Source organism: Saccoglossus kowalevskii, chromosome 12, assembly GCF_978046115.1.
Source record: "Saccoglossus kowalevskii chromosome 12, keSacKowa6.1, whole genome shotgun sequence".
Taxonomy (NCBI): domain Eukaryota; kingdom Metazoa; phylum Hemichordata; class Enteropneusta; family Harrimaniidae; genus Saccoglossus; species Saccoglossus kowalevskii.
Genome location: NC_140652.1, coordinates 6,512,765 through 6,536,016, shown reverse-complemented (window position 1 = coordinate 6,536,016; position 23,252 = coordinate 6,512,765).

The window sequence follows — 23,252 nt, the reverse complement described above, 5'->3', positions numbered from 1 at the left end:
TAGAAGCAATTTGAAAACTTTTCCTTAATTATAATAGTTACAAAAAAACCACGATTTTCCACTATAAATGATTGCCATCACTGTAAAAAAGAATGAAGTAACGTGGCCTTATATCTTTACTATGTGTGTGATGAAACAAAAAAATAAATTAAACTGCTCGTTTGCTCAGGGAGTCTCCCATGCAAGTACTAACCACGGCCGATCATGCTTTACTTTAAACATTTGTCGGTCACGTAACCACTTAGCTGCATGGATCAGTTCAAGTTAAGCCGAATTGGCGGGTATTTCATGTTTTGGATGTTTTAAAATCGTTATCGCTGGCACAAAGTACATTCTAGATTCTAGTATTGACCTATGACCTCTACATACTTGGAGCAACACTACGGTAATTTAACAGCAATTCTCGAAATATTTATTCACATTTTCGAACTTTTAACTATGGTACTTGTTATTATGATATCTCAGGTAACAATCCCGCTTGAAACAACCAACTTCGCAATCAATTTTCACAACTTTGTAAGCAGTTTGTTGTCGATACTTTGGTTGGCTGTTGTGATAATTTGTTTATATATGAGGCATTCCTGTTGCATTTACTTAATATTTTCTAAATTTAACTGCGGGGGTGTCGTTACAATGACTTAGGTTAAATAAACAAACAACTCCGCCAACATTTCCTTCGCTTTTTCCAACATTGCACGCTGTTTTCTAACATTTTACAGTCAGTTTATGTGAACATATATAGGTTGCTTTCAATTGGCATTTATTAAATGTGTTGACTTTACAGCTGCACGTTTCTATATGCCAACAACTTAGGTCATGTATACCGATATATCTACCAAAGTTTCCATAACTTTGCACAACTTTGCCATCACTTTGAACAACTTTGCCCAGTGTGTTAACGGTTAAAACCCACTATGTGCCGATAGCATCTACAACTTGTTCTTGAAAATTAGAAGCAATTTGAAAACTTTTCCTTAATTATAATTGTTACAAAAAAACCACGATTTTCCACTATAAATGATTGCCATCACTGTAAAAAAAATAATGAAGTAACGTGGCCTTATATCTTTACTATGTGTGTGATGAAACAAAAAAATAAATTAAACTGCTCGTTTACTCAGGGAGTCTCCCATGCAAGTACTAACCACGCCCGATCATGCTTTACTTTAAACATTTGTCGGTCACGTAACCACTTAGCTGCATGGATCATTTCAAGTTAAGTCGAATTGGCGGGTATTTCATGTTTTTAGATGTTTTAAAATCGTTATCGCTGGCACAAAGTACATTCTAGATTCTAGTATTGACCTATGACCTCTACATACTTGGAGCAACACTACGGTAATTTAACAGCAATTCTCGAAATATTTATTCACATTTTCGAACTTTTAACTATGGTACTTGTTATTATGATATCTCAGGTAACAATCCCGCATGAAACAACCAACTTCGCAATCAATTTTCACAACTTTGTAAGCAGTTTGTAGTCGATACTTTGGTTGGCTGTTGTGATAATTTGTTTATATATGAGGCATTCCTGTTGCATTTACTTAATGTTTTCTAAATTTAACTGCGGGGGTGTCGTTACAATGACTTAGGTTAAATAAACAAACAACTCCGCCAACATTTCCTTCGCTTTTTCCAACATTGCACGCTGTTTTCTAACATTTTACAGTCAGTTTATGTGAACATATATAGGTTGCTTTCAATTGGCATTTATTAAATGTGTTGACTTTACAGCTGCATGTTTCTATATGCCAACAACTTAGGTCATGTATACCGATATATCTACCAAAGTTTCCATAACTTTGCACAACTTTGCCATCACTTTGAACAACTTTGCCCAGTGTGTTAACGGTTAAAACCCACTATGTGCCGATAGCATCTACAACTTGTTCTTGAAAATTAGAAGCAATTTGAAAACTTTTCCTTAATTATAATAGTTACAAAAAAACCACGATTTTCCACTATAAATGATTGCCATCACTGTAAAAAAAAGAATGAAGTAACGTGGCCTTATATCTTTACTATGTGTGTGATGAAACAAAAAAATAAATTAAACTGCTCGTTTACTCAGGGAGTCTCCCATGCAAGTACTAACCACGCCCGATCATGCTTTACTTTAAACATTTGTCGGTCACGTAACCACTTAGCTGCATGGATCATTTCAAGTTAAGTCGAATTGGCGGGTATTTCATGTTTTTAGATGTTTTAAAATCGTTATCGCTGGCACAAAGTACATTCTAGATTCTAGTATTGACCTATGACCTCTACATACTTGGAGCAACACTACGGTAATTTAACAGCAATTCTCGAAATATTTATTCACATTTTCGAACTTTTAACTATGGTACTTGTTATTATGATATCTCAGGTAACAATCCCGCATGAAACAACCAACTTCGCAATCAATTTTCACAACTTTGTAAGCAGTTTGTAGTCGATACTTTGGTTGGCTGTTGTGATAATTTGTTTATATATGAGGCATTCATGTTGCATTTACTTAATGTTTTCTAAATTTAACTGCGGGGGTGTCGTTACAATGACTTAGGTTAAATAAACAAACAACTCCGCCAACATTTCCTTCGCTTTTTCCAACATTGCACGCTGTTTTCTAACATTTTACAGTCAGTTTATGTGAACATATATAGGTTGCTTTCAATTGGCATTTATTAAATGTGTTGACTTTACAGCTGCACGTTTCTATATGCCAACAACTTAGGTCATGTATACCGATATATCTACCAAAGTTTCCATAACTTTGCACAACTTTGCCATCACTTTGAACAACTTTGCCCAGTGTGTTAACGGTTAAAACCCACTATGTGCCGATAGCATCTACAACTTGTTCTTGAAAATTAGAAGCAATTTGAAAACTTTTCCTTAATTATAATAGTTACAAAAAAACCACGATTTTCCACTATAAATGATTGCCATCACTGTAAAAAAAAGAATGAAGTAACGTGGCCTTATATCTTTACTATGTGTGTGATGAAACAAAAAAAAAAATTAAACTGCTCGTTTACTCAGGGAGTCTCTCATGCAAGTACTAACCACGCCCGATCATGCTTTACTTTAAACATTTGTCGGTCACGTAACCACTTAACTGCATGGATCATTTCAAGTTAAGTCGAATTGGCGGGTATTTCATGTTTTTAGATGTTTTAAAATCGTTATCGCTGGCACAAAGTACATTCTAGATTCTAGTATTGACCTATGACCTCTACATACTTGGAGCAACACTACGGTAATTTAACAGCAATTCTCGAAATATTTATTCACATTTTCGAACTTTTAACTATGGTACTTGTTATTATGATATCTCAGGTAACAATCCCGCATGAAACAACCAACTTCGCAATCAATTTTCACAACTTTGTAAGCAGTTTGTAGTCGATACTTTGGTTGGCTGTTGTGATAATTTGTTTATATATGAGGCATTCCTGTTGCATTTACTTAATGTTTTCTAAATTTAACTGCGGGGGTGTCGTTACAATGACTTAGGTTAAATAAACAAACAACTCCGCCAACATTTCCTTCGCTTTTTCCAACATTGCACGCTGTTTTCTAACATTTTACAGTCAGTTTATGTGAACATCTATAGGTTGCTTTCAATTGGCATTTATTAAATGTGTTGACTTTACAGCTGCACGTTTCTATATGCCAACAACTTAGGTCATGTATACCGATATATCTACCAAAGTTTCCATAACTTTGCACAACTTTGCCATCACTTTGAACAACTTTGCTCGGTGTGTTAACGGCTTAAAACCCACTATGTGCCGATAGCATCTACAACTTGTTCTTGAAAATTAGAAGCAATTTGAAAACTTTTCCTTAATTATAATAGTTACAAAAAAAACAAGATTTTCCACTATAAATGATTGCCATCACTGTAAAAAAAAGAATGAAGTAACGTGGCCTTATATCTTTACTATGTGTGTGATGAAACAAAAAAATAAATTAAACTGCTCGTTTGCTCAGGGAGTCTCCCATGCAAGTACTAACCACGGCCGATCATGCTTTACTTTAAACATTTGTCGGTCACGTAACCACTTAGCTGCATGGATCATTTCAAGTTAAGCCGAATTGGCGGGTATTTCATGTTTTTGGATGTTTTAAAATCGTTATCGCTGGCACAAAGTACATTCTAGATTCTAGTATTGACCTATGACCTCTACATACTTGGAGCAACACTACGGTAATTTAACAGCAATTCTCGAAATATTTATTCACATTTTCGAACTTTTAACTATGGTACTTGTTATTATGATATCTCAGGTAACAATCCCGCTTGAAACAACCAACTTCGCAATCAATTTTCACAACTTTGTAAGCAGTTTGTTGTCGATACTTTGGTTGGCTGTTGTGATAATTTGTTTATATATGAGGCATTCCTGTTGCATTTACTTAATGTTTTCTAAATTTAACTGCGGGGGTGTCGTTACAATGACTTAGGTTAAAAAAACAAACAACTCCGCCAACATTTCCTTCGCTTTTTCCAACATTGCACGCTGTTTTCTAACATTTTACAGTCAGTTTATGTGAACATATATAGGTTGCTTTCAATTGGCATTTATTAAATGTGTTGACTTTACAGCTGCACGTTTCTATATGCCAACAACTTAGGTCATGTATACCGATATATCTACCAAAGTTTCCATAACTTTGCACAACTTTGCCATCACTTTGAACAACTTTGCCCGGTGTGTTAACGGCTTAAAACCCACTATGTGCCGATAGCATCTACAACTTGTTCTTGAAAATTAGAAGCAATTTGAAAACTTTTCCTTAATTATAATAGTTACAAAAAAAACAAGATTTTCCACTATAAATGATTGCCATCACTGTAAAAAAAAGAATGAAGTAACGTGGCCTTATATCTTTACTATGTGTGTGATGAAACAAAAAAATAAATTAAACTGCTCGTTTGCTCAGGGAGTCTCCCATGCAAGTACTAACCACGGCCGATCATGCTTTACTTTAAACATTTGTCGGTCACGTAACCACTTAGCTGCATGGATCATTTCAAGTTAAGCCGAATTGGCGGGTATTTCATGTTTTTGGATGTTTTAAAATCGTTATCGCTGGCACAAAGTACATTCTAGATTCTAGTATTGACCTATGACCTCTACATACTTGGAGCAACACTACGGTAATTTAACAGCAATTCTCGAAATATTTATTCACATTTTCGAACTTTTAACTATGGTACTTGTTATTATGATATCTCAGGTAACAATCCCGCTTGAAACAACCAACTTCGCAATCAATTTTCACAACTTTGTAAGCAGTTTGTTGTCGATACTTTGGTTGGCTGTTGTGATAATTTGTTTATATATGAGGCATTCCTGTTGCATTTACTTAATGTTTTCTAAATTTAACTGCGGGGGTGTCGTTACAATGACTTAGGTTAAAAAAACAAACAACTCCGCCAACATTTCCTTCGCTTTTTCCAACATTGCACGCTGTTTTCTAACATTTTACAGTCAGTTTATGTGAACATATATAGGTTGCTTTCAATTGGCATTTATTAAATGTGTTGACTTTACAGCTGCACGTTTCTATATGCCAACAACTTAGGTCATGTATACCGATATATCTACCAAAGTTTCCATAACTTTGCACAACTTTGCCATCACTTTGAACAACTTTGCCCGGTGTGTTAACGGCTTAAAACCCACTATGTGCCGATAGCATCTACAACTTGTTCTTGAAAATTAGAAGCAATTTGAAAACTTTTCCTTAATTATAATAGTTACAAAAAAAACCACGATTTTCCACTATAAATGATTGCCATCACTGTAAAAAAAGAATGAAGTAACGTGGCCTTATATCTTTACTATGTGTGTGATGAAACAAAAAAATAAATTAAACTGCTCGTTTACTCAGGGAGTCTCCCATGCAAGTACTAACCACGCCCGATCATGCTTTACTTTAAACATTTGTCGGTCACGTAACCACTTAGCTGCATGGATCATTTCAAGTTAAGCCGAATTGGCGGGTATTTCATGTTTTTGGATGTTTTAAAATCGTTATCGCTGGCACAAAGTACATTCTAGATTCTAGTATTGACCTATGACCTCTACATACTTGGAGCAACACTACGGTAATTTAACAGCAATTCTCGAAATATTTATTCACATTTTCGAACTTTTAACTATGGTACTTGTTATTATGATATCTCAGGTAACAATCCCGCTTGAAACAACCAACTTCGCAATCAATTTTCACAACTTTGTAAGCAGTTTGTTGTCGATACTTTGGTTGGCTGTTGTGATAATTTGTTTATATATGAGGCATTCCTGTTGCATTTACTTAATGTTTTCTAAATTTAACTGCGGGGGTGTCGTTACAATGACTTAGGTTAAATAAACAAACAACTCCGCCAACATTTCCTTCGCTTTTTCCAACATTGCACGCTGTTTTCTAACATTTTACAGTCAGTTTATGTGAACATATATAGGTTGCTTTCAATTGGCATTTATTAAATGTGTTGACTTTACAGCTGCACGTTTCTATATGCCAACAACTTAGGTCATGTATACCGATATATCTACCAAAGTTTCCATAACTTTGCACAACTTTGCCATCACTTTGAACAACTTTGCCCGGTGTGTTAACGGCTTAAAACCCACTATGTGCCGATAGCATCTACAACTTGTTCTTGAAAATTAGAAGCAATTTGAAAACTTTTCCTTAATTATAATAGTTACAAAAAAACCACGATTTTCCACTATAAATGATTGCCATCACTGTAAAAAAAGAATGAAGTAACGTGGCCTTATATCTTTACTATGTGTGTGATGAAACAAAAAAATAAATTAAACTGCTCGTTTACTCAGGGAGTCTCCCATGCAAGTACTAACCACGCCCGATCATGCTTTACTTTAAACATTTGTCGGTCACGTAACCACTTAGCTGCATGGATCATTTCAAGTTAAGCCGAATTGGCGGGTATTTCATGTTTTTGGATGTTTTAAAATCGTTATCGCTGGCACAAAGTACATTCTAGATTCTAGTATTGACCTATGACCTCTACATACTTGGAGCAACACTACGGTAATTTAACAGCAATTCTCGAAATATTTATTCACATTTTCGAACTTTTAACTATGGTACTTGTTATTATGATATCTCAGGTAACAATCCCGCATGAAACAACCAACTTCGCAATCAGTTTTCACAACTTTGTAAGCAGTTTGTAGTCGATACTTTGGTTGGCTGTTGTGATAATTTGTTTATATATGAGGCATTCCTGTTGCATTTACTTAATGTTTTCTAAATTTAACTGCGGGGGTGTCGTTACAATGACTTAGGTTAAATAAACAAACAACTCCGCCAACATTTCCTTCGCTTTTTCCAACATTGCACGCTGTTTTCTAACATTTTACAGTCATTTTATGTGAACATCTATAGGTTGCTTTCAATTGGCATTTATTAAATGTGTTGACTTTACAGCTGCACGTTTCTATATGTCAACAACTTAGGTCATGTATACCGATATATCTACCAAAGTTTCCATAACTTTGCACAACTTTGCCATCACTTTGAACAACTTTGCTCGGTGTGTTAACAGCTTAAAACCCACTATGTGCCGATAGCATCTACAACTTGTTCTTGAAAATTAGAAGCAATTTGAAAACTTTTCCTTAATTATAATAGTTACAAAAAAACCACGATTTTCCACTATAAATGATTGCCATCACTGTAAAAAAAGAATGAAGTAACGTGGCCTTATATCTTTACTATGTGTGTGATGAAACAAAAAAATAAATTAAACTGCTCGTTTGCTCAGGGAGTCTCCCATGCAAGTACTAACCACGGCCGGTCATGCTTTACTTTAAACATTTGTCGGTCACGTAACCACTTAGATGCATGGATCATTTCAAGTTAAGCCGAATTGGCGGGTATTTCATGTTTTTGGATGTTTTAAAATCGTTATCGCTGGCACAAAGTACATTCTAGATTCTAGTATTGACCTATGACCTCTACATACTTGGAGCAACACTACGGTAATTTAACAGCAATTCTCGAAATATTTATTCACATTTTCGAACTTTTAACTATGGTACTTGTTATTATGATATCTCAGGTAACAATCCCGCTTGAAACAACCAACTTCGCAATCAATTTTCACAACTTTGTAAGCAGTTTGTTGTCGATACTTTGGTTGGCTGTTGTGATAATTTGTTTATATGTGAGGCATTCCTGTTGCATTTACTTAATGTTTTCTAAATTTAACTGCGGGGGTGTCGTTACAATGACTTAGGTTAAATAAACAAACAACTCCGCCAACATTTCCTTCGCTTTTTCCAACATTGCACGCTGTTTTCTAACATTTTACAGTCAGTTTATGTGAACATATATAGGTTTCTTTCAATTGGCATTTATTAAATGTGTTGACTTTACAGCTGCACGTTTCTATATGCCAACAACTTAGGTCATGTATACCGATATATCTACCAAAGTTTCCATAACTTTGCACAACTTTGCCATCACTTTGAACAACTTTGCCCAGTGTGTTAACGGTTAAAACCCACTATGTGCCGATAGCATCTACAACTTGTTCTTGAAAATTAGAAGCAATTTGAAAACTTTTCCTTAATTATAATAGTTACAAAAAAACCACGATTTTCCACTATAAATGATTGCCATCACTGTAAAAAAAAGAATGAAGTAACGTGGCCTTATATCTTTACTATGTGTGTGATGAAACAAAAAAATAAATTAAACTGCTCGTTTGCTCAGGGAGTCTCCCATGCAAGTACTAACCACGGCCGATCATGCTTTACTTTAAACATTTGTCGGTCACGTAACCACTTAGCTGCATGGATCATTTCAAGTTAAGCCGAATTGGCGGGTATTTCATGTTTTTGGATGTTTTAAAATCGTTATCGCTGGCACAAAGTACATTCTAGATTCTAGTATTGACCTATGACCTCTACATACTTGGAGCAACACTACGGTAATTTAACAGCAATTCTCGAAATATTTATTCACATTTTCGAACTTTTAACTATGGTACTTGTTATTATGATATCTCAGGTAACAATCCCGCTTGAAACAACCAACTTCGCAATCAATTTTCACAACTTTGTAAGCAGTTTGTTGTCGATACTTTGGTTGGCTGTTGTGATAATTTGTTTATATATGAGGCATTCCTGTTGCATTTACTTAATGTTTTCTAAATTTAACTGCGGGGGTGTCGTTACAATGACTTAGGTTAAATAAACAAACAACTCCGCCAACATTTCCTTCGCTTTTTCCAACATTGCACGCTGTTTTCTAACATTTTACAGTCAGTTTATGTGAACATATATAGGTTGCTTTCAATTGGCATTTATTAAATGTGTTGACTTTACAGCTGCACGTTTCTATATGCCAACAACTTAGGTCATGTATACCGATATATCTACCAAAGTTTCCATAACTTTGCACAACTTTGCCATCACTTTGAACAACTTTGCCCGGTGTGTTAACGGCTTAAAACCCACTATGTGCCGATAGCATCTACAACTTGTTCTTGAAAATTAGAAGCAATTTGAAAACTTTTCCTTAATTATAATAGTTACAAAAAAACCACGATTTTCCACTATAAATGATTGCCATCACTGTAAAAAAAGAATGAAGTAACGTGGCCTTATATCTTTACTATGTGTGTGATGAAACAAAAAAATAAATTAAACTGCTCGTTTACTCAGGGAGTCTCCCATGCAAGTACTAACCACGCCCGATCATGCTTTACTTTAAACATTTGTCGGTCACGTAACCACTTAGCTGCATGGATCATTTCAAGTTAAGCCGAATTGGCGGGTATTTCATGTTTTTGGATGTTTTAAAATCGTTATCGCTGGCACAAAGTACATTCTAGATTCTAGTATTGTCCTATGACCTCTACATACTTGGAGCAACACTACGGTAATTTAACAGCAATTCTCGAAATATTTATTCACATTTTCGAACTTTTAACTATGGTACTTGTTATTATGATATCTCAGGTAACAATCCCGCTTGAAACAACCAACTTCGCAATCAATTTTCACAACTTTGTAAGCAGTTTGTTGTCGATACTTTGGTTGGCTGTTGTGATAATTTGTTTATATATGAGGCATTCCTGTTGCATTCACTTAATGTTTTCTAAATTTAACTGCGGGGGTGTCGTTACAATGACTTAGGTTAAATAAACAAACAACTCCGCCAACATTTCCTTCGCTTTTTCCAACATTGCACGCTGTTTTCTAACATTTTACAGTCAGTTTATGTGAACATATATAGGTTGCTTTCAATTGGCATTTATTAAATGTGTTGACTTTACAGCTGCACGTTTCTATATGCCAACAACTTAGGTCATGTATACCGATATATCTACCAAAGTTTCCATAACTTTGCACAACTTTGCCATCACTTTGAACAACTTTGCCCGGTGTGTTAACGGCTTAAAACCCACTATGTGCCGATAGCATCTACAACTTGTTCTTGAAAATTAGAAGCAATTTGAAAACTTTTCCTTAATTATAATAGTTACAAAAAAACCACGATTTTCCACTATAAATGATTGCCATCACTGTAAAAAAAGAATGAAGTAACGTGGCCTTATATCTTTACTATGTGTGTGATGAAACAAAAAAATAAATTAAACTGCTCGTTTACTCAGGGAGTCTCCCATGCAAGTACTAACCACGCCCGATCATGCTTTACTTTAAACATTTGTCGGTCACGTAACCACTTAGCTGCATGGATCATTTCAAGTTAAGCCGAATTGGCGGGTATTTCATGTTTTTGGATGTTTTAAAATCGTTATCGCTGGCACAAAGTACATTCTAGATTCTAGTATTGTCCTATGACCTCTACATACTTGGAGCAACACTACGGTAATTTAACAGCAATTCTCGAAATATTTATTCACATTTTCGAACTTTTAACTATGGTACTTGTTATTATGATATCTCAGGTAACAATCCCGCTTGAAACAACCAACTTCGCAATCAATTTTCACAACTTTGTAAGCAGTTTGTTGTCGATACTTTGGTTGGCTGTTGTGATAATTTGTTTATATATGAGGCATTCCTGTTGCATTCACTTAATGTTTTCTAAATTTAACTGCGGGGGTGTCGTTACAATGACTTAGGTTAAATAAACAAACAACTCCGCCAACATTTCCTTCGCTTTTTCCAACATTGCACGCTGTTTTCTAACATTTTACAGTCAGTTTATGTGAACATATATAGGTTGCTTTCAATTGGCATTTATTAAATGTGTTGACTTTACAGCTGCACGTTTCTATATGCCAACAACTTAGGTCATGTATACCGATATATCTACCAAAGTTTCCATAACTTTGCACAACTTTGCCATCACTTTGAACAACTTTGCCCGGTGTGTTAACGGCTTAAAACCCACTATGTGCCGATAGCATCTACAACTTGTTCTTGAAAATTAGAAGCAATTTGAAAACTTTTCCTTAATTATAATAGTTACAAAAAAACCACGATTTTCCACTATAAATGATTGCCATCACTGTAAAAAAAGAATGAAGTAACGTGGCCTTATATCTTTACTATGTGTGTGATGAAACAAAAAAATAAATTAAACTGCTCGTTTACTCAGGGAGTCTCCCATGCAAGTACTAACCACGCCCGATCATGCTTTACTTTAAACATTTGTCGGTCACGTAACCACTTAGCTGCATGGATCATTTCAAGTTAAGCCGAATTGGCGGGTATTTCATGTTTTTGGATGTTTTAAAATCGTTATCGCTGGCACAAAGTACATTCTAGATTCTAGTATTGTCCTATGACCTCTACATACTTGGAGCAACACTACGGTAATTTAACAGCAATTCTCGAAATATTTATTCACATTTTCGAACTTTTAACTATGGTACTTGTTATTATGATATCTCAGGTAACAATCCCGCTTGAAACAACCAACTTCGCAATCAATTTTCACAACTTTGTAAGCAGTTTGTTGTCGATACTTTGGTTGGCTGTTGTGATAATTTGTTTATATATGAGGCATTCCTGTTGCATTTACTTAATGTTTTCTAAATTTAACTGCGGGGGTGTCGTTACAATGACTTAGGTTAAATAAACAAACAACTCCGCCAACATTTCCTTCGCTTTTTCCAACATTGCACGCTGTTTTCTAACATTTTACAGTCAGTTTATGTGAACATATATAGGTTGCTTTCAATTGGCATTTATTAAATGTGTTGACTTTACAGCTGCACGTTTCTATATGCCAACAACTTAGGTCATGTATACCGATATATCTACCAAAGTTTCCATAACTTTGCACAACTTTGCCATCACTTTGAACAACTTTGCCCGGTGTGTTAACGGCTTAAAACCCACTATGTGCCGATAGCATCTACAACTTGTTCTTGAAAATTAGAAGCAATTTGAAAACTTTTCCTTAATTATAATAGTTACAAAAAAACCACGATTTTCCACTATAAATGATTGCCATCACTGTAAAAAAAGAATGAAGTAACGTGGCCTTATATCTTTACTATGTGTGTGATGAAACAAAAAAATAAATTAAACTGCTCGTTTACTCAGGGAGTATCCCATGCAAGTACTAACCACGCCCGATCATGCTTTACTTTAAACATTTGTCGGTCACGTAACCACTTAGCTGCATGGATCATTTCAAGTTAAGCCGAATTGGCGGGTATTTCATGTTTTTGGATGTTTTAAAATCGTTATCGCTGGCACAAAGTACATTCTAGATTCTAGTATTGACCTATGACCTCTACATACTTGGAGCAACACTACGGTAATTTAACAGCAATTCTCGAAATATTTATTCACATTTTCGAACTTTTAACTATGGTACTTGTTATTATGATATCTCAGGTAACAATCCCGCATGAAACAACCAACTTCGCAATCAATTTTCACAACTTTGTAAGCAGTTTGTAGTCGATACTTTGGTTGGCTGTTGTGATAATTTGTTTATATATGAGGCATTCCTGTTGCATTTACTTAATGTTTTCTAAATTTAACTGCGGGGGTGTCGTTACAATGACTTAGGTTAAATAAACAAACAACTCCGCCAACATTTCCTTCGCTTTTTCCAACATTGCACGCTGTTTTCTAACATTTTACAGTCAGTTTATGTGAACATCTATAGGTTGCTTTCAATTGGCATTTATTAAATGTGTTGACTTTACAGCTGCACGTTTCTATATGTCAACAACTTAGGTCATGTATACCGATATATCTACCAAAGTTTCCATAACTTTGCACAACTTTGCCATCACTTTGAACAACTTTGCTCGGTGTGTTAACAGCTTAAAACCCACTATGTGCCGATAGCATCTACAACTTGTTCTTGAAAATTAGAAGCAATTTGAAAACTTTTCCTTAATTATAATAGTTACAAAAAAACCACGATTTTCCACTATAAATGATTGCCATCACTGTAAAAAAAGAATGAAGTAACGTGGCCTTATATCTTTACTATGTGTGTGATGAAACAAAAAAATAAATTAAACTGCTCGTTTGCTCAGGGAGTCTCCCATGCAAGTACTAACCACGGCCGATCATGCTTTACTTTAAACATTTGTCGGTCACGTAACCACTTAGATGCATGGATCATTTCAAGTTAAGCCGAATTGGCGGGTATTTCATGTTTTTGGATGTTTTAAAATCGTTATCGCTGGCACAAAGTACATTCTAGATTCTAGTATTGACCTATGACCTCTACATACTTGGAGCAACACTACGGTAATTTAACAGCAATTCTCGAAATATTTATTCACATTTTCGAACTTTTAACTATGGTACTTGTTATTATGATATCTCAGGTAACAATCCCGCTTGAAACAACCAACTTCGCAATCAATTTTCACAACTTTGTAAGCAGTTTGTTGTCGATACTTTGGATGGCTGTTGTGATAATTTGTTTATATATGAGGCATTCCTGTTGCATTTACTTAATGTTTTCTAAATTTAACTGCGGTGGTGTCGTTACAATGACTTAGGTTAAATAAACAAACAACTCCGCCAACATTTCCTTCGCATTTTCCAACATTGCACGCTGTTTTCTAACATTTTACAGTCAGTTTATGTGAACATCTATAGGTTGCTTTCAATTGGCATTTATTAAATGTGTTGACTTTACAGCTGCACGTTTCTATATGCCAACAACTTAGGTCATGTATACCGATATATCTACCAAAGTTTCCATAACTTTGCACAACTTTGCCATCACTTTGAACAACTTTGCCCAGTGTGTTAACGGTTAAAACCCACTATGTGCCGATAGCATCTACAACTTGTTCTTGAAAACTAGAAGCAATTTGAAAACTTTTCCTTAATTATAATAGTTACAAAAAAACCACGATTTTCCACTATAAATGATTGCCATCACTGTAAAAAAAGAATGAAGTAACGTGGCCTTATATCTTTACTATGTGTGTGATGAAACAAAAAAATAAATTAAACTGCTCGTTTGCTCAGGGAGTCTCCCATGCAAGTACTAACCACGGCCGATCATGCTTTACTTTAAACATTTGTCGGTCACGTAACCACTTAGCTGCATGGATCATTTCAAGTTAAGCCGAATTGGCGGGTATTTCATGTTTTTGGATGTTTTAAAATCGTTATCGCTGGCACAAAGTACATTCTAGATTCTAGTATTGACCTATGACCTCTACATACTTGGAGCAACACTACGGTAATTTAACAGCAATTCTCGAAATATTTATTCACATTTTCGAACTTTTAACTATGGTACTTGTTATTATGATATCTCAGGTAACAATCCCGCTTGAAACAACCAACTTCGCAATAAATTTTCACAACTTTGTAAGCAGTTTGTTGTCGATACTTTGGATGGCTGTTGTGATAATTTGTTTATATATGAGGCATTCCTGTTGCATTTACTTAATGTTTTCTAAATTTAACTGCGGTGGTGTCGTTACAATGACTTAGGTTAAATAAACAAACAACTCCGCCAACATTTCCTTCGCATTTTCCAACATTGCACGCTGTTTTCTAACATTTTACAGTCAGTTTATGTGAACATCTATAGGTTGCTTTCAATTGGCATTTATTAAATGTGTTGACTTTACAGCTGCACGTTTCTATATGCCAACAACTTAGGTCATGTATACCGATATATCTACCAAAGTTTCCATAACTTTGCACAACTTTGCCATCACTTTGAACAACTTTGCCCAGTGTGTTAACGGTTAAAACCCACTATGTGCCGATAGCATCTACAACTTGTTCTTGAAAACTAGAAGCAATTTGAAAACTTTTCCTTAATTATAATAGTTACAAAAAAAACACGATTTTCCACTATAAATGATTGCCATCACTGTAAAAAAAGAATGAAGTAACGTGGCCTTATATCTTTACTATGTGTGTGATGAAACAAAAAAATAAATTAAACTGCTCGTTTGCTCAGGGAGTCTCCCATGCAAGTACTAACCACGGCCGATCATGCTTTACTTTAAACATTTGTCGGTCACGTAACCACTTAGCTGCATGGATCATTTCAAGTTAAGCCGAATTGGCGGGTATTTCATGTTTTTGGATGTTTTAAAATCGTTATCGCTGGCACAAAGTACATTCTAGATTCTAGTATTGACCTATGACCTCTACATACTTGGAGCAACACTACGGTAATTTAACAGCAATTCTCGAAATATTTATTCACATTTTCGAACTTTTAACTATGGTACTTGTTATTATGATATCTCAGGTAACAATCCCGCTTGAAACAACCAACTTCGCAATCAATTTTCACAACTTTGTAAGCAGTTTGTTGTCGATACTTTGGATGGCTGTTGTGATAATTTGTTTATATATGAGGCATTCCTGTTGCATTTACTTAATGTTTTCTAAATTTAACTGCGGTGGTGTCGTTACAATGACTTAGGTTAAATAAACAAACAACTCCGCCAACATTTCCTTCGCATTTTCCAACATTGCACGCTGTTTTCTAACATTTTACAGTCAGTTTATGTGAACATCTATAGGTTGCTTTCAATTGGCATTTATTAAATGTGTTGACTTTACAGCTGCACGTTTCTATATGCCAACAACTTAGGTCATGTATACCGATATATCTACCAAAGTTTCCATAACTTTGCACAACTTTGCCATCACTTTGAACAACTTTGCCCAGTGTGTTAACGGTTAAAACCCACTATGTGCCGATAGCATCTACAACTTGTTCTTGAAAACTAGAAGCAATTTGAAAACTTTTCCTTAATTATAATAGTTACAAAAAAACCACGATTTTCCACTATAAATGATTGCCATCACTGTAAAAAAAGAATGAAGTAACGTGGCCTTATATCTTTACTATGTGTGTGATGAAACAAAAAAATAAATTAAACTGCTCGTTTGCTCAGGGAGTCTCCCATGCAAGTACTAACCACGGCCGATCATGCTTTACTTTAAACATTTGTCGGTCACGTAACCACTTAGCTGCATGGATCATTTCAAGTTAAGCCGAATTGGCGGGTATTTCATGTTTTTGGATGTTTTAAAATCGTTATCGCTGGCACAAAGTACATTCTAGATTCTAGTATTGACCTATGACCTCTACATACTTGGAGCAACACTACGGTAATTTAACAGCAATTCTCGAAATATTTATTCACATTTTCGAACTTTTAACTATGGTACTTGTTATTATGATATCTCAGGTAACAATCCCGCTTGAAACAACCAACTTCGCAATCAATTTTCACAACTTTGTAAGCAGTTTGTTGTCGATACTTTGGATGGCTGTTGTGATAATTTGTTTATATATGAGGCATTCCTGTTGCATTTACTTAATGTTTTCTAAATTTAACTGCGGTGGTGTCGTTACAATGACTTAGGTTAAATAAACAAACAACTCCGCCAACATTTCCTTCGCATTTTCCAACATTGCACGCTGTTTTCTAACATTTTACAGTCAGTTTATGTGAACATCTATAGGTTGCTTTCAATTGGCATTTATTAAATGTGTTGACTTTACAGCTGCACGTTTCTATATGCCAACAACTTAGGTCATGTATACCGATATATCTACCAAAGTTTCCATAACTTTGCACAACTTTGCCATCACTTTGAACAACTTTGCCCAGTGTGTTAACGGTTAAAACCCACTATGTGCCGATAGCATCTACAACTTGTTCTTGAAAACTAGAAGCAATTTGAAAACTTTACCTTAATTATAATAGTTACAAAAAAACCACGATTTTCCACTATAAATGATTGCCATCACTGTAAAAAAAGAATGAAGTAACGTGGCCTTATATCTTTACTATGTGTGTGATGAAACAAAAAAATAAATTAAACTGCTCGTTTGCTCAGGGAGTCTCCCATGCAAGTACTAACCACGGCCGATCATACTTTACTTTAAACATTTGTCGGTCACGTAACCACTTAGCTGCATGGATCATTTCAAGTTAAGCCGAATTGGCGGGTATTTCATGTTTTTGGATGTTTTAAAATCGTTATCGCTGGCACAAAGTACATTCTAGATTCTAGTATTGACCTATGACCTCTACATACTTGGAGCAACACTACGGTAATTTAACAGCAATTCTCGAAATATTTATTCACATTTTCGAACTTTTAACTATGGTACTTGTTATTATGATATCTCAGGTAACAATCCCGCTTGAAACAACCAACTTCGCAATCAATTTTCACAACTTTGTAAGCAGTTTGTTGTCGATACTTTGGATAGCTGTTGTGATAATTTGTTTATATATGAGGCATTCCTGTTGCATTTACTTAATGTTTTCTAAATTTAACTGCGGTGGTGTCGTTACAATGACTTAGGTTAAATAAACAAACAACTCCGCCAACATTTCCTTCGCATTTTCCAACATTGCACGCTGTTTTCTAACATTTTACAGTCAGTTTATGTGAACATCTATAGGTTGCTTTCAATTGGCATTTATTAAATGTGTTGACTTTACAGCTGCACGTTTCTATATGCCAACAACTTAGGTCATGTATACCGATATATCTACCAAAGTTTCCATAACTTTGCACAACTTTGCCATCACTTTGAACAACTTTGCCCAGTGTGTTAACGGTTAAAACCCACTATGTGCCGATAGCATCTACAACTTGTTCTTGAAAATTAGAAGCAATTTGAAAACTTTTCCTTAATTATAATAGTTACAAAAAAACCACGATTTTCCACTATAAATGATTGCCATCACTGTAAAAAAAGAATGAAGTAACGTGGCCTTATATCTTTACTATGTGTGTGATGAAACAAAAAAATAAATTAAACTGCTCGTTTGCTCAGGGAGTCTCCCATGCAAGTACTAACCACGGCCGATCATGCTTTACTTTAAACATTTGTCGGTCACGTAACCACTTAGCTGCATGGATCATTTCAAGTTAAGCCGAATTGGCGGGTATTTCATGTTTTTGGATGTTTTAAAATCGTTATCGCTGGCACAAAGTACATTCTAGATTCTAGTATTGACCTATGACCTCTACATACTTGGAGCAACACTACGGTAATTTAACAGCAATTCTCGAAATATTTATTCACATTTTCGAACTTTTAACTATGGTACTTGTTATTATGATATCTCAGGTAACAATCCCGCTTGAAACAACCAACTTCGCAATCAATTTTCACAACTTTGTAAGCAGTTTGTTGTCGATACTTTGGTTGGCTGTTGTGATAATTTGTTTATATATGAGGCATTCCTGTTGCATTTACTTAATGTTTTCTAAATTTAACTGCGGGGGTGTCGTTACAATGACTTAGGTTAAATAAACAAACAACTCCGCCAACATTTCCTTCGCTTTTTCCAACATTGCACGCTGTTTTCTAACATTTTACAGTCAGTTTATGTGAACATATATAGGTTGCTTTCAATTGGCATTTATTAAATGTGTTGACTTTACAGCTGCACGTTTCTATATGCCAATAACTTAGGTCATGTATACCGATATATCTACCAAAGTTTCCATAACTTTGCACAACTTTGCCATCACTTTGAACAACTTTGCCCAGTGTGTTAACGGTTAAAACCCACTATGTGCCGATAGCATCTACAACTTGTTCTTGAAAATTAGAAGCAATTTGAAAACTTTTCCTTAATTATAATAGTTACAAAAAAACCACGATTTTCCACTATAAATGATTGCCATCACTGTAAAAAAAAGAATGAAGTAACGTGGCCTTATATCTTTACACTGTGTGTGATGAAACAAAAAAATAAATTAAACTGCTCGTTTACTCAGGGAGTCTCCCATGCAAGTACTAACCACGCCCGATCATGCTTTACTTTAAACATTTGTCGGTCACGTAACCACTTAGCTGCATGGATCATTTCAAGTTAAGTCGAATTGGCGGGTATTTCATGTTTTTAGATGTTTTAAAATCGTTATCGCTGGCACAAAGTACATTCTAGAATCTAGTATTGACCTATGACCTCTACATACTTGGAGCAACACTACGGTAATTTAACAGCAATTCTCGAAATATTTATTCACATTTTCGAACTTTTAACTATGGTACTTGTTATTATGATATCTCAGGTAACAATCCCGCATGAAACAACCAACTTCGCAATCAATTTTCACAACTTTGTAAGCAGTTTGTAGTCGATACTTTGGTTGGCTGTTGTGATAATTTGTTTATATATGAGGCATTCCTGTTGCATTTACTTAATGTTTTCTAAATTTAACTGCGGGGGTGTCGTTACAATGACTTAGGTTAAATAAACAAACAACTCCGCCAACATTTCCTTCGCTTTTTCCAACATTGCACGCTGTTTTCTAACATTTTACAGTCAGTTTATGTGAACATCTATAGGTTGCTTTCAATTGGCATTTATTAAATGTGTTGACTTTACAGCTGCACGTTTCTATATGCCAACAACTTAGGTCATGTATACCGATATATCTACCAAAGTTTCCATAACTTTGCACAACTTTGCCATCACTTTGAACAACTTTGCTCGGTGTGTTAACGGCTTAAAACCCACTATGTGCCGATAGCATCTACAACTTGTTCTTGAAAATTAGAAGCAATTTGAAAACTTTTCCTTAATTATAATAGTTACAAAAAAACCACGATTTTCCACTATAAATGATTGCCATCACTGTAAAAAAAGAATGAAGTAACGTGGCCTTATATCTTTACTACGTGTGTGATGAAACAAAAAAATAAATTAAACTGCTCGTTTGCTCAGGGAGTCTCCCACGCAAGTACTAACCACGGCCGATCATGCTTTACTTTAAACATTTGTCGGTCACGTAACCACTTAGCTGCATGGATCATTTCAAGTTAAGCCGAATTGGCGGGTATTTCATGTTTTTGGATGTTTTAAAATCGTTATCGCTGGCACAAAGTACATTCTAGATTCTAGTATTGACCTATGACCTCTACATACTTGGAGCAACACTACGGTAATTTAACAGCAATTCTCGAAATATTTATTCACATTTTCGAACTTTTAACTATGGTACTTGTTATTATGATATCTCAGGTAACAATCCCGCTTGAAACAACCAACTTCGCAATCAATTTTCACAACTTTGTAAGCAGTTTGTTGTCGATACTTTGGTTGGCTGTTGTGATAATTTGTTTATATATGAGGCATTCCTGTTGCATTTACTTAATGTTTTCTAAATTTAACTGCGGGGGTGTCGTTACAATGACTTAGGTTAAATAAACAAACAACTCCGCCAACATTTCCTTCGCTTTTTCCAACATTGCACGCTGTTTTCTAACATTTTACAGTCAGTTTATGTGAACATATATAGGTTGCTTTCAATTGGCATTTATTAAATGTGTTGACTTTACAGCTGCACGTTTCTATATGCCAACAACTTAGGTCATGTATACCGATATATCTACCAAAGTTTCCATAACTTTGCACAACTTTGCCATCACTTTGAACAACTTTGCCCGGTGTGTTAACGGCTTAAAACCCACTATGTGCCGATAGCATCTACAACTTGTTCTTGAAAATTAGAAGCAATTTGAAAACTTTTCCTTAATTATAATAGTTACAAAAAAACCACGATTTTCCACTATAAATAATTGCCATCACTGTAAAAAAAGAATGAAGTAACGTGGCCTTATATCTTTACTATGTGTGTGATGAAACAAAAAAATAAATTAAACTGCTCGTTTACTCAGGGAGTCTCCCATGCAAGTACTAACCACGCCCGATCATGCTTTACTTTAAACATTTGTCGGTCACGTAACCACTTAGCTGCATGGATCATTTCAAGTTAAGCCGAATTGGCGGGTATTTCATGTTTTTGGATGTTTTAAAATCGTTATCGCTGGCACAAAGTACATTCTAGATTCTAGTATTGACCTATGACCTCTACATACTTGGAGCAACACTACGGTAATTTAACAGCAATTCTCGAAATATTTATTCACATTTTCGAACTTTTAACTATGGTACTTGTTATTATGATATCTCAGGTAACAATCCCGCTTGAAACAACCAGCTTCGCAATCAATTTTCACAACTTTGTAAGCAGTTTGTTGTCGATACTTTGGTTGGCTGTTGTGATAATTTGTTTATATATGAGGCATTCCTGTTGCATTTACTTAATGTTTTCTAAATTTAACTGCGGGGGTGTCGTTACAATGACTTAGGTTAAATAAACAAACAACTCCGCCAACATTTCCTTCGCTTTTTCCAACATTGCACGCTGTTTTCTAACATTTTACAGTCAGTTTATGTGAACATATATAGGTTGCTTTCAATTGGCATTTATTAAATGTGTTGACTTTACAGCTGCACGTTTCTATATGCCAACAACTTAGGTCATGTATACCGATATATCTACCAAAGTTTCCATAACTTTGCACAACTTTGCCATCACTTTGAACAACTTTGCCCGGTGTGTTAACGGCTTAAAACCCACTATGTGCCGATAGCATCTACAACTTGTTCTTGAAAATTAGAAGCAATTTGAAAACTTTTCCTTAATTATAATAGTTACAAAAAAACCACGATTTTCCACTATAAATGATTGCCATCACTGTAAAAAAAGAATGAAGTAACGTGGCCTTATATCTTTACTATGTGTGTGATGAAACAAAAAAATAAATTAAACTGCTCGTTTACTCAGGGAGTCTCCCATGCAAGTACTAACCACGCCCGATCATGCTTTACTTTAAACATTTGTCGGTCACGTAACCACTTAGCTGCATGGATCATTTCAAGTTAAGCCGAATTGGCGGGTATTTCATGTTTTTGGATGTTTTAAAATCGTTATCGCTGGCACAAAGTACATTCTAGATTCTAGTATTGACCTATGACCTCTACATACTTGGAGCAACACTACGGTAATTTAACAGCAATTCTCGAAATATTTATTCACATTTTCGAACTTTTAACTATGGTACTTGTTATTATGATATCTCAGGTAACAATCCCGCTTGAAACAACCAACTTCGCAATCAATTTTCACAACTTTGTAAGCAGTTTGTAGTCGATACTTTGGTTGGCTGTTGTGATAATTTGTTTATATATGAGGCATTCCTGTTGCATTTACTTAATGTTTTCTAAATTTAACTGCGGGGCTGTCGTTACAATGACTTAGGTTAAATAAACAAACAACTCCGCCAACATTTCCTTCGCTTTTTCCAACATTGCACGCTGTTTTCTAACATTTTACAGTCAGTTTATGTGAACATCTATAGGTTGCTTTCAATTGGCATTTATTAAATGTGTTGACTTTACAGCTGCACGTTTCTATATGCCAACAACTTAGGTCATGTATACCGATATATCTACCAAAGTTTCCATAACTTTGCACAACTTTGCCATCACTTTGAACAACTTTGCTCGGTGTGTTAACAGCTTAAAACCCACTATGTGCCGATAGCATCTACAACTTGTTCTTGAAAATTAGAAGCAATTTGAAAACTTTTCCTTAATTATAATAGTTACAAAAAAACCACGATTTTCCACTATAAATGATTGCCATCACTGTAAAAAAAGAATGAAGTAACGTGGCCTTATATCTTTACTATGTGTGTGATGAAACAAAAAAATAAATTAAACTGCTCGTTTGCTCAGGGAGTCTCCCATGCAAGTACTAACCACGGCCGGTCATGCTTTACTTTAAACATTTGTCGGTCACGTAACCACTTAGATGCATGGATCATTTCAAGTTAAGCCGAATTGGCGGGTATTTCATGTTTTTGGATGTTTTAAAATCGTTATCGCTGGCACAAATTACATTCTAGATTCTAGTATTGACCTATGACCTCTACATACTTGGAGCAACACT